Source organism: Staurois parvus, unplaced genomic scaffold (genome assembly GCF_062004578.1).
Source record: "Staurois parvus isolate SC_StPar_1 unplaced genomic scaffold, SC_StPar_1.0 ptg001270l, whole genome shotgun sequence".
Lineage (NCBI taxonomy): Eukaryota > Metazoa > Chordata > Amphibia > Anura > Ranidae > Staurois > Staurois parvus.
Window position 1 is genome coordinate 698,459 of NW_028319066.1, and position 13,243 is coordinate 711,701.

The window sequence follows — 13,243 nt, forward strand, 5'->3', positions numbered from 1 at the left end:
AGCATTCGGGGAAACGGCTGATTTGGAGGAGTGTTCGCATGTTAGGCCAGCTCGCCAGACTCGCAGGGTGGTAACCATGGAGGGCGTCAATGAGTAGGAGGCATGAGGCCCTCTATATATAAGGAACTTTAGAGCCTCCAGGAAACACACCACTGCAGCCCCGAGAATAGTAGAGGGATTATTGAGATCAGAGTTTAGCCACCAGGCAGCTGTAACCAGTTGGGTGGCCAAGAAGTATTTTTTGCAGTCTGGGAAGGCTAGGCCGCCTTGAACAGAGGATCACATCAGGGTAGAAAGTTTGTATCTGGGAGTGTAGGGGCCCCATATGAAGGAGGAGAACAGTTGATTAAGTTGGGTGAAAAAGGACTTGGGGAACCATTGTGGAGAATGTCTAAATAAGTAGAGGAGTTTCATTCTGAATGCATGCCTCTGCACTCTCTGCCGCTGCAACAATGCATGCCTCTGCATTCTCTGCTACACCAATGCATGTCTCTGCACTCTCTGCCGCTGCACCAATGCATGTCTCTGCACTCTCTGCCGCTGCACCAATGCATGTCTCTGCACTCTCTGCCGCTGCACCAATGCATGTCTCTTCACTCTCTGCCGCTGCACCAATGCATGCCTCTGCTCTCTCTGCTGCTGCACCAATGCATACCTCTGTACCAATGCATGCCTCTGCACCAATGCATACCTCTGTACCAATGCATGCCTCTGCACTCTCTGTCACTGCACCAGTGCATGCCTCTGTGCTCTCTGTCACTGCACCAGTGCATGCCTCTGTGCTCTTTGCCACTGCACCAATGCATGCCTCTGCACACTGCCACTGCACCAATGCATGTCTTAGTGCACCAATGCATAGAGAAAAACAAAACAGAGGGCGCATTACCTTTAAAAGTATGTTTATTAAATTAAAAAGAAGCTGTTCTACTCACAAAAGTACATGAATATAAGCCCATCATATGAGACTGCTCTGTCCAATTCGCACTGCGTTTCTGAATGGTGATGAGAATGATGGACATCCAAAATTCTGATGCGTTTCGAGGACTAGCCTCTTCCTCAGAGCCTACCAATGCATGCTTTTACTCTCTCTGTCATGGCACCAATGCATGACTCCGTGCTCTCTTCCACTGCACCAATGCATGACTCAGTGCTCTCTGCCACTGCACCAGTGCATGACTCCATGCTCTCTGCCACTGCACCAGTGCATGACTCCGTGCTCTCTGCCACTGCACCAGTGCATGACTCCGTGCTCTCTGCCACTGCACCAGTGCATGACTCTGTGCTCTCTGCTACTGCACCAGTGCATGACTCTGTGCTCTCTGCTACTGCACCAATGCATGACTCCGTGCTCTCTGCCACTGCAACAATGCATGACTCTGTGCTCTCTGCCATGTACCAGTGCATGACTCTGTGCTCTCTGCCTCTATACCCATGCATGACTCTGTGCTCTCTGCCACTGCACAGATGCATGACTCTGTGCTTTCTGGCACTGCACCAATGCATGACTCTGTGCTCTCTTCCACTGCACCAATGCATGACTCTGTGCTCTCTTCCACTGCACCAATGCATGACTCTGTGCTCTCTTCCACTGCACCAATGCATGACTCTGTGCTCTCTTCCACTGTACTCATGCATGACTGTGTGCTCTCTGCCTCTGCACCCATGCATGACTCCGTGCGCTCTACCAATGCATGACTCTGTGCTCTCTGCCTTTGCACCCATGCATGACTCCGTGCTCTCTGCCACTACACCAATGCATGACTCCGTGCTCTCTGCCACTGCACCCATGCATGACTCTGTGCTCTCTGCCTCTGCACCTATGCATGACTCTGTGCTCTCTGCCTCTGCACCCATGCATGACTCTGTGCTCTCTGCCTCTGCACCTATGCATGACTCCGTGCTCTCTGCCACTGCACCCATGCATGACTCTGTGCTCTCTGCCTCTGCACCCATGCATGACTCCGTGCTCTCTGCCTCTGCACCCATGCATGACCCTGTGCTCTCTGCCTCTGCACCCATGCATGCCTCAAAGCTTTCTGCCACTATAGCACTGTTCACTTCTGGGCTCTCCGCTACTGCAGTGATGTGTTCTTCCATAATCAGCTCCTTCTGGGGCACACTTTCAGCGCAGATCTGTCCGTTAGCCATTTAGGTGCTACTAGTTCTGGCCCGATACCAATTCGGATTAGGTTACATAATTTAGACTTCAATGGAAGGAAAGCAATTACAGGGCCCAGACCCAGCACACCCACAGATTAAACAGTGAGCCGGTATGACAGCTGACACGCACCTCAAATCAATGGAGGATTAATCACTTTTCACGCCACAAGCCAGTGAATGACGTTCCTTACACCCGGTCACACCAGGGGAGGCTCATAATTCTCTCTCCCATAGGAACAGGCTGAGGACAGAGATCATCAAAATGCTTCAATTACTGCAAGAAAATGTGACCAGACCACCCCGGTGCATTATGGGAGTGTGAACGAAAAATTCTGGATGGATCCTGCATGCGACACGAACCAGACACTGATTAATTAGGACTCAACTTTTACAGGCAGCTCTCTGTCAACCAGGGAGTCTCAGAGAGTTCCTGGAGTAGTTCAAAATGTATCCCAACCATGGCACCACCTGCCTGGAGTTTGCATGTTCTCCCTGTGCCTGTGTGGGTTTCCTCCGGGTACTCTGGTTTCCTCCCACACTCCAAAGACATGCTGGTAGGTTAATTGGCTCCTGTCTAAATTGGCCCTAGTATGTGTATGTATGAATGTGAGTTAGGGACCTTAGATTCTACACCCCTTGAGGGTTAGGGACTGATGTGAACGACAATATATATGTAGAGCTTTGTGTAAATCGACGGCGCTATATAAGTACCTGTAATAAATAAAAATGAATACATTTTGGAAGGATGAAAGTGCCACAAAACTTGCAGAAGTTCAGTAAGAAACTTTTTTTAATTACAAAATGTCAAACAGTCAACGTTTCAAGTGCTCAAAACTCCCTTCAGCAGGGCTTGTATGCTAGAAATAGACCCAAAGACACACTAGATAATAGTTGCGATGCTCTGTGCAGGTGCTGACCAATCAGAATCACTCTGATCCATCCTGGAAGAGCTGCACAGAGGGAGAACAGCAGGGATTTCAAATCTCCGGACCAGGAACGGACTGACAACTCATGGGGCCCCTGGGCAATAGGGGATCATGGGGCCCCTTTGTCCTTGCCCAAACTCAAAAAAGCCTATGAAAAAGGTACCAGGGGCATCTCATGGGGCCCTCTACTGACCCCGGGCCCTCGGGCAGTGCCGGACCACTAGACTGGCTTTGTGGGCACTGACAGCTTAGCATCCCCATGGGTAAGTACAGCAATCCGATTCTGCACGTCGCACCGCGTTTTGCAGACCAATTTTGGGGTGTTGTTAACATACACACCCGCAGCGGTTCTCATGAACAGGGTGAGAGTCTGATGTGGTGCGGAATTCGGCATCAGTGTGAACCCAGGCTAAATGGACTGTACTGCATTTCTGCAAAACGCAGCGGAAAAAAGCTTAGGTGTGAACCTGGGGTCAGCAAATCTCCCCCAATATGTTCAGTTTTTTTGTGGAAACCCAGTTGTGAGCGATTTTCTTTAAAAAGTTGAGGGCTCAGCCAGGGGCGGACTGACAACTCATGGGGCCCCCGGGCAATATGGAATCATGGGGCCCCTGTGTCCTTGCCCCCTAACTCAAAGCCTATGAAAAAGGTACCAGGGGCATCTCATGGGGCCCCCTACTGACCCTGGGCCCTCGGGCAGTGCCCGAGTTCCCAAATGGTCAGTCCCCCCCCTGGGCTCAGCAGCCATCCTCTCATGTCTGTGGATATGAACTGTCCGTGCAAACCTCAATAGCCTATCAGCTGCTCCCTTCTAATCACCTCCAGAAACAAGAATAGGAAGACCTGATTCCCGCGGGTAATCTGCGCCATTCCCGCGATTGATCTGTCGACAAGATTCCCATCACATCCAAGTAACAATTCTCATTCGGCCAGGATTTCTCATGCCAGCGAAGGAAACGTGTGTCGAATAAACGGATGATTTAATAAAGAGCGTGGCCCCCGTTCTGACATTTCCTACTCCGCGGAATGGCGCGCTCTTCCTGAGATCATACTCTGGGAACGTTGGGATTTTCAGGATCCCTTCCTCCCCCAATGTACACAGGAGTCCTCTCCCTCCCCGCAGCTTTCCTCTCTGCTCATGTCTGGAAGTACAGATGATCCGTGTGAGAATCCTCCCAGCTTTACAGGAGACAAACTCTCCCACACATCAATGCAAATCAGATAACGGCCCGCTGAATCGCAGCCAGACCGACAGATTGCACGTTCATGCCGTGCAGAGTGCGTTATTGTGTGCATGTGTGAACACGTGCTGCCCACTGCAATGCATTGTAATCAGGGGCGGACTGACAACTCATGGGGCCCCGGGCAATAGGGGATCATGGGGCCCCTGTGTCCTTGCCCAAACTCAAAAAAGCCTATGAAAAAGGTACCAGGGGCATCTCATGGGGCCCCCTACTGACCCCGGGCCCTCGGACAGTGCCCGAGTTTCCAAATGGTCAGTCCGCCCCTGATTGTAATGCTCTCTTTTTAAAAATTCTTCAGTTTTTTAAAACTGCTGCGCAATCAGCGCATTGTCATGCATTGACGCATGCTGCAACGCATTTTTCTGCACTGAAAGAGAAAAAGAACTATTTCTAAATTTTTCTCCCCCAGCCAGGGGCGGACTGAGCATTCGAGCACTCGGGCACTGCCCGAGGGCCCAGGGTCAGTAGGGGGGCCCATGAACTGGCAACCTGTGAAGCTCTGGTGAACTCCATGCCCAAGAGGGTTAAGACAGTACTGCCCTCGGTACCTTTTACAGGCTTTTATAGGTGTGCTTTGATTGTGGGCAAGGACACAGGGGCCCCATGATCCCTTATTGCCCGGGGGCCCCATGACTTGTCAGTCCGCCACTGCCCCAGCGCACACCAGTGCAGTGCTTTGGTGTGAACTGGGCACACAGACAGCAAAAGTATTTACTGGGCCCTTACATTCAGCTGGGGGGGGGGGGGATTTACTAGAATTGGAGCATGGCAGCCAATCAGATCATTCAATTAAGCTTTGACACTGAAGCCAGGTACACATTTTTGCAGGTTGCAGTTGATGCGTTTTTCCCATGCGATTTGCATTTTTGATGCATTTTTTACGCATTTTGCTTTTTTTTTTTTTTTTTAGGGGGGGCTAATAGGAAAGTTCTGTTCAAGTAGTGCAACTCTGATGCAACTTTTACACTCTCTGGCACTCAAAGTGGCATCATGGTAGTGCAGGAGCCTTTATGTGTCCAAAGTCGCATTTTTTGCTAATAGGAAAGTATGACAGATTTGTTCATGTAGTGTGACCTTGATGCGACTTTCATGTAACTTTACACTCTTTGGCACTCAAGTAGCATTAAAGTCACAGTTCTGATCATGTGGTGCGACTTTGATGCAACTTTACACTTTCTGGCACTCAAATAGCATCAAAGTAGTGCATGAGCCTTTATGTGTCCAAAGTCGCATTTTTTGGGCTAATAGGAAAGTATGACAGATCTGTTCATGTAGTGTGATATGATGCAACTTTCATGCAACTTTACACTCTCTGGCACTCAAGTAGCACCAAAGTCACATGAAAGTCACTGTTGTGCTCATGTAGTGCGACTTTGATGCAATTTTACACTCTCTGGCACTCAAGTAGCAGCAAAGTAGTGCAGGAGCCTTTATGTGTCCAAAGTCACATTTTTTGGCTAATAGGAAAGTATGACATATCTGTTCATGTAGTGTGACCTTGATGCGACATTCATGCAACTTTACACTGTCTGGCACTCAAGTAGAACCAAAGTCGCATCAAAGTCACAGTTTGGTTCATGTAGTGCGACTTTGATGCAACGTCACACTTTCTGGCATTCAAATAGCATCAAAGTTGCATCAAAGTAGTGCAGGAACCTTTACAGTTGCAAGAAAAAGTATGTGAACCCCTTGGGATTACGTGGAGTTTTGCATGAATTGGGCATAAAATGTGCTCTGAACGTCATCTAAGTCACAACAATAGAAGAACACAGTCTGCTGAACATAATACTACACAAACATTAGATGTTGCCATGGTTTAATTGCACATAACATGTAAACATTCACAGTGCAGGGAGGAAAAAGTATGTGAACCTTTGGACTTAATAACTGGTTGACCCTCCTTTGGCAGCAATAACCTCAACCAAACGTTTCCTGTAGTTGCAGATCAGACCTGCACAACGATCTGGAGTAATTTTGGACCACTCCTCTTCACAAAACTGTTTCAGTGTAGCAATATTCTTGGGATGTCTGGTGTGAATCGCTCTCTTAAGGTCATGCCACAGCATTTCAATCGGGTTGAGGTCAGGACTCTGACTGGGCCACTCCAGAAGGCGTATTCTGTGCTGTTGCAGCCATTGTTTTGTTGAATTACTTGTATGCTTTGGGTCCAAAGTCGCTTTTTTGGCTAATAGGAAAGTATGACATATCTGTTCATGTAGTGTGACCTTGATGCGACATTCATGCAACTTTACACTCTCTGGCACGCAAGTAGCAGCAAAGTTGCATCAAAGTCACAGTTTGGTTCATGTAGTACGACTTTGATGCAATTTTATACTCTCTGGCATTCAAATAGCATCAAAGTTGTATCAAAGTAGTGCAGGAACCTTTATGTGTCCAAAGTCGCATTTTTTTGGCTAAAAGGAAAGTATTAAAGATCTGCTCATGTAGTGTGACCTGATGCGACTTTCATGCAACTTTACACTCTCTGGCACTCAAGTAGCACCAAAGTCACATGAAAGTCACAGTTCTGTTCATGTAGTGTGACTCTGATGCAACTTTACAGTCTCTGACACCCAAGTAGCATCAAAGTTTTGCATGAACCTTTATGTGTCCAAAGTTGCATTTTTGGCTAATAGGAAAGTATGACAGATCTGTTCATGTAGTGTGACCTTGATGCAACATTGATGCAACTTTACACTCTCTGGCACTCAAGTAGCACCAAAGTCGCATCAAAGTCACAGTTTGGTTCATGTAGTGCGACTTTGATGCAACTTTATACTCTCTGGCACCCAAGTTGCATCAAAGTAGTGCAGAAACCTTTATGTGTCCAAAGTCCAAAAACAAGAGCTGAACAAAACGCAAAATGTGGTAAAAACGCATCAAAAACGCATCAAAACCGCATAACGAACTGCAAAAAGCACTGGAAAATGGACAAAAAAGCAAATTGCACAGGTGTGAATGGAGCCTCAGTGCCATCTGCTTCTTAGGGTTTATTGACACTTTAAACTTGCATGTGATTTCCCCCCCCCCCCCCTTCTCCGGTCACATCAAGCCCAACTTTGAAATTGTGAGAATTACAGTGAAGTCGTACGATTTCAAAGTCGGTTGACATGCTGATTTCAGGTGCGATTTTTAAGACATCTGACACAGATGTCTATGCAAATCGCACCAAAAGTAGTGCATGTACTACTTTAGAAATCAGTGCGGGCAGGGGCGGACTGACCATTCGGAAACCTGAGCACTGCCCGAAGGCCTGGGGTCAGTAGGGGGCCCCATGAGATGCCCTTGGTACCTTTTTCATAGGCTTTTTTGAATTTGGGGAAGGACACAGGGGCCCCATGATCCCGTATTGCCCGTGGGCCCCATGAGTTGTCAGTCCGCCCTTGGGTGCTGGTCCGACCAAGTTGGAACCGCACCGATATGACCGCTGTAATAGGGTGCGACTTGGCATACGATTTGCAAGTCACGTGGTATGCAAACCGCATGCCAAGCCACACCCACTGCGACCGGGGTGTTAGTGATTGCGTTTACATCTAATTTAATATTCAAACTGAAAAGCATTTTTTCAGAGATTTTTTTTTTTTTTAAAAACTTTGGCAGTAATCATTTTCCAAGCCACCTACACAATAGTGAAGACGCCTGTCACTGACTAAGGAGGCCATATGTAACCTATAATTACAGCACCCTGCCATCCTGAACCCAAACTGCGACGTGTCCCCCCGTCACCTCCGTCACCCGAGCTCACCTCTGTCCTCAGGCTGTATGTCAGGGTGCCGATAGTTCGGAGGAAGGAACACCGTGTGAGATTGTCATTGATGAAATACCAGTCTTCACATAAAAGACGGATGCGATGCTGCAATGCTGCTTGACAGCCAAGTACTCCTAATAATGTCTGATTATAAAACAACAGAAAGTGGTTGGGAGCGCCGTCACCAGCCGGGCCACGTTATCCTCAGATGCCTTCAAAAAAATGTGATTGAAGCAACAGATGTGCCTCACTTTTTAATAAAAGAAGAAGAATTCAGGGCACATTCAGACCTTGGCATCCCAGTGTGTTGCATTAATGCATGTACATGAAAGTGTTACTAAACCCGCAACAGTACAATCAGTCTGTAGATGCAGTAAAGCATGCTTGTTATACTCACTGTGGGACCTAAGGGGTTAATCCTCTGCATTGTGTAAAAAATCTGTTCGATCCTGTCTTCTCTGATCCTCCCCTTCTTCCAGTGTCCCCTCCCCTTATCTCCTGATAAGACATAGTGTGTGGTGTCACTCTGCACATGCTCAGTTTGGTGTGTATTGCTAGAGAGGTTTTGTTTGTTTTTTTCTTTGAGAGAGTGCATCTGATCAGCACAGGGCCAATCAGCACTGTCCAGTGGTCAGGGGTTCTGCATCCTCTTAGAGCAAAATTAAAACTCCTACAAGCTTTAACTAGTGCTCTGCTGGACAGTGATAGAAGTCACAAGACTGCTATATACTGCCGATGAGAAAAGGTATTTAGCAATTTATGTTTACTAAAATAATTGCAAGTCTATGTTCTGTGTACTATGGGAGACCAGATATAGTGAATGCAGGGTCCAGGGAGACCAGATATAGTGAATGCAGGGTCTGGGGAGACCAGATATAGTGAATGCAGGGTCCGGGGAGACCAGATATAGTGAATGCAAGGTCCGGGGAGACCAGATATAGTGAATGCAGGGTCCGGGGAGACCAGATATAGTGAATGCAGGGTCCAGAAAGACCGGATATAGTGAATGCAGGGTCCGGGGAGACCGGATATAGTGAATGCAGGGTCCGGGGAGACCGGATATAGGTGTCAGTGGGAGGAATAGTGCCCCATCATTGGCGTCAGTGGGAGGAATAGTGCCCCATCATTGGTATCAGTCGGAGGAATAGTGTCCCATCATTGGTGTCAGAGTGAGGAATAGTGCCCCATCATTGGTGTCAGTGGGAGGAATATTGCCCCATCATTGGCATCAGTGGGAGGAATAGTGCCCCATCATTGGTGTCAGTGGGGGGAATAGTGCCCCATCATTGGCGTCAGTGGGAGGAATAGTGCCTCATCATTGGTATCAGTGGGAGGAATAGTGCCTCATCATTGGTGTCAGTGGGGGGAATAGTGCCCCATCATTGGTGTCAGTGGGAGGAATAGGGCCCCATCATTGGTGTCAGTGGGAGGAATAGGGCCCCATCATTGGTGTCAGTGGGAGGAATAGTGCCCCATCATTGGTATCAGTGGGAGGAATAGTGCCCCATCATTGGTGTCAGTGGGAGGAATAGGGCCCCATCATTGGTGTCAGTGGGAGGAATAGTGCCCCATCATTGGTATCAGTGGGAGGAATAGGGCCCCATCATTGGTGTCAGTGGGAGGAATAGTGCCCCATCATTGGTATCAGTGGGAGGAATAGGGCCCCATCATTGGTGTCAGTGGGAGGAATAGTGCCCCATCATTGGTGTCAGTGGGAGGAATAGTGCCCCATCATTGGCGTCAGTGGGAGGAATAGTGCCCCATCATTGGTGTCAGTGGGAGGAATAGTGCCCCATCATTGGCATCAGTGGGAGGAATAGTGCCCCATCATTGGTGTCAGTGGGAGGAATAGTGCCCCATCATTGGTGTCAGTGGGAGGAATAGTGCCCCATCATTGATAACAGTAGAAGGAATAGTGCCCCATCATTGGTGTCAGTGGCAGGAACTATGCCCCATCATTGGTGTCAGTGGCAGGAACTATGCCCCACTGATGCTGACAGTGGGGGAAAAATGGCCCAAGGGCCAGATAAAAGCAAGCAAAGGGCTGCATCCATCCCCCGGGCCACAGTTTGGAGACCACTGACCTACGTAGGGTAATCACAATGTATTACTTTGTATCCATATTAATTGTTGGCATATTGATGGGTAAAATGTAAAGTGATCCAAAGCGTTTCTAAAAGTAAAACTTTTTTTTTAAATAAAATAACAAGCATGCTATACTCACCTTCTCTGTGTAATGGTATTGCACAGAGTGGCCCTAAGCCTCCTCTTCTGGGGTCCCTGCCAGCATTCTCGGCTCCTCCTCTTTTTCATCTGCCCCCATAGGAAACCGTTTGCTATGGGGCAGACGTGCGGGCTTAATCCTGAACTGGACTGTGAGTGTCAGCATGTTAGGTGTGTGCGTCAGCATGTTAGGTGTGTGCGTTAGCATGTTAGGTGTGTGCGTCAGCATGTTAGGTGTGTGCGTTAGAATGTTAGGTGTGTGCGTCAGCATGTTAGGTGTGTGCGTCAGCATGTTAGGTGTGTGCGTTAGAATGTTAGATGTGTGCGTTAGCATGTTAGGTGTGTGCGTCAGCATGTTAGGTGTGTGCGTTAGAATGTTAGGTGTGTGCGTTAGAATGTTAGTTGTGTGCGTCAGCATGTTAGGTGTGTGCGTCAGCATGCTAGTTGTGTGCGTTAGCATGTTAGGTGTGTGCGTTAGCATGTTAGGTGTGTGCGTCAGCATGTTGTGTGTGTGCATCAGCATATTAGGTGTGTGCGTCAGCATGTTAGGTGTGTCTTCGTCAGCATGTTGTGTGTGTGCGTCAGCATGTTAGGTGTGTGCGTCAGCATGTTAGGTGTGTGCGTCAGCATGCTAGGTGTGTGCGTCAGCATGTTAGGTGTGTGCGTCAGCATGTTAGGTGTGTGCGTCAGCATGCTAGTTGTGTGCGTTAGCATGTTAGGTGTGTGCGTCAGCATGTTAGGTGTGTGCGTCAGCATGTTAGGTGTGTGCGTTAGCATGTTAGGTTTGTGCGTCAGCATGTTAGGTGTGTGCGTCAGCATGTTAGGTTTGTGCGTCAGCATGTTAGGTGTGTGCGTCAGCATGTTAGGTGTGTGCGTCAGCATGTTAGGTGTGTGCGTTAGAATGTTAGGTGTGTGCGTTAGAATGTTAGTTGTGTGCGTCAGCATGTTAGGTGTGTGCGTTAGAATGTTAGGTGTGTGCGTTAGAATGTTAGTTGTGTGCGTCAGCATGTTAGGTGTGTGCGTCAGCATGTTAGGTGTGTGCGTTAGAATGTTAGGTGTGTGCGTTAGCATGATAGGTGTGTGCGTTAGAATGTTAGGTGTGTGTGTCAGCATGTTAGGTGTGTGCGTCAGCATGTTAGGTGTGTGCGTCAGCATGTTAGGTGTGTGTGTCAGCATGTTAGGTGTGTGTGCGTTAGCATGTTAGGTATGTGCGTCAGCATGTTGTGTGTGTGCGTTAGCATGTTAGGTGTGTGCGTGTGTATGTTAGGTGTGTGCGTCAGCATGTTAGCTGTGTGCGTCAGCATGTTAGCTGTGTGCGTCAGCATGTTAGCTGTGTGCGTCAGCATGTTACGTGTGTGCGTCAGCATGCTAGGTGTGTGCGTCAGCATGTTGTGTGTGTGCGTCAGCATGTTGTGTGTGTGCGTCAGCATGTTGTGTGTGTGCGTCAGCATGTTAGGTGTGTGCGTCAGCATGTTAGGTGTGTGCGTCAGCATGTTAGGTGTGTGCGTCAGCATGCTAGGTGTGTGCGTCAGCATGTTGTGTGTGTGCGTCAGCATGTTAGGTGTGTGCATCAGCATATTAGGTGTGTGCGTCAGCATGTTAGGTGTGTCTTCGTCAGCATGTTGTGTGTGTGCGTCAGCATGTTAGGTGTGTGCGTCAGCATGCTAGGTGTGTGCGTCAGCATGTTGTGTGTGTGCGTCAGCATGTTAGGTGTGTGCGTCAGCATGCTAGGTGTGTGCGTCAGCATGCTAGGTGTGTGCGTCAGCATGTTAGGTGTGTGCGTCAGCATGTTAGGTGTGTGCGTCAGCATGCTAGTTGTGTGCGTTAGCATGTTAGGTGTGTGCGTCAGCATGTTAGGTGTGTGCGTTAGCATGTTAGGTTTGTGCATCAGCATGTTAGGTGTGTGCGTCAGCATGTTAGGTGTGTGCGTCAGCATGTTAGGTGTGTGCGTCAGCATGTTAGGTGTGTGCGTCAGCATGTTAGGTGTGTGCGTCAGCATCAAACTGGTGGTCATTGGGAAGAATAGTTTCCTAAATCTAGCCATACACAGAGCAAATTGTGACTGTTTCCTGGTAGAAAGGCTGACATTCGAGCCACGGTTGGCCCTGTTAGCATCTGTCCACCCAACATCTTTCAATTTGAAAAATTGAAAGAGCTCTTTCCGACTTGTGGGATCCTCTGAAAGGCAATGGCTTTTCAGAGGGCATTTGATAGTCATTGAGGAAACATTGTAACGCCTCCTTGCCGCCATGATTTAACCCTGTAATGGTGCACTACATGCTGCTATCACATGTATTGTACATGGAGGACATTAAACTCAATGGGCAAGTTTGACAGGCGGTACAAACTCTGCAACAAGAGTTATAAATACAGCTGCTGCCACATGTGTACAGCCCTGTCTGGGTGTATTGGGACAGTTCAGGTGGGTGGCTGGGGGGGTGGTAAAACCATGGCACAGTTGACTGTTTTAACCCCCACCACAACCTCTACCAGACGCTAGGCTGAAAGAGCAAAAGATACTTGTGATCAGGGGCAGACTGACAACTCATGGGGCCCCCAGGCAATAGGGGATCATGGGGCCCGTGTCCTTGCCCAAACTCAAAAACTCAAACTCATTTGCCTATAATTGTTTTTTTTTACTGTTGTCTTGGACCCTTGGGGGCCATTAGAGCTTCTTCTTTCGTACTTCTCGTTTCTGTAATTACCCCACTCTCGCTTCTCCACCCCCTCTCCTTTGCCCACCATGGGCCCCTACTATCTACATTAAGGTTGACATGTACAGTAAGTCAGGCAATGTGGGACACCTCTCAGACAGGGGCGGACTGACAACTCATGGGGCCCCCGGGCAATAGGGGATCATGGGGCCCCTGTGTCCTTGCCCAAACTCTGAAAAGCCTATGAAAAAGGTACCAGGGGCATCTCATGGGGCCCCCTACTGACCC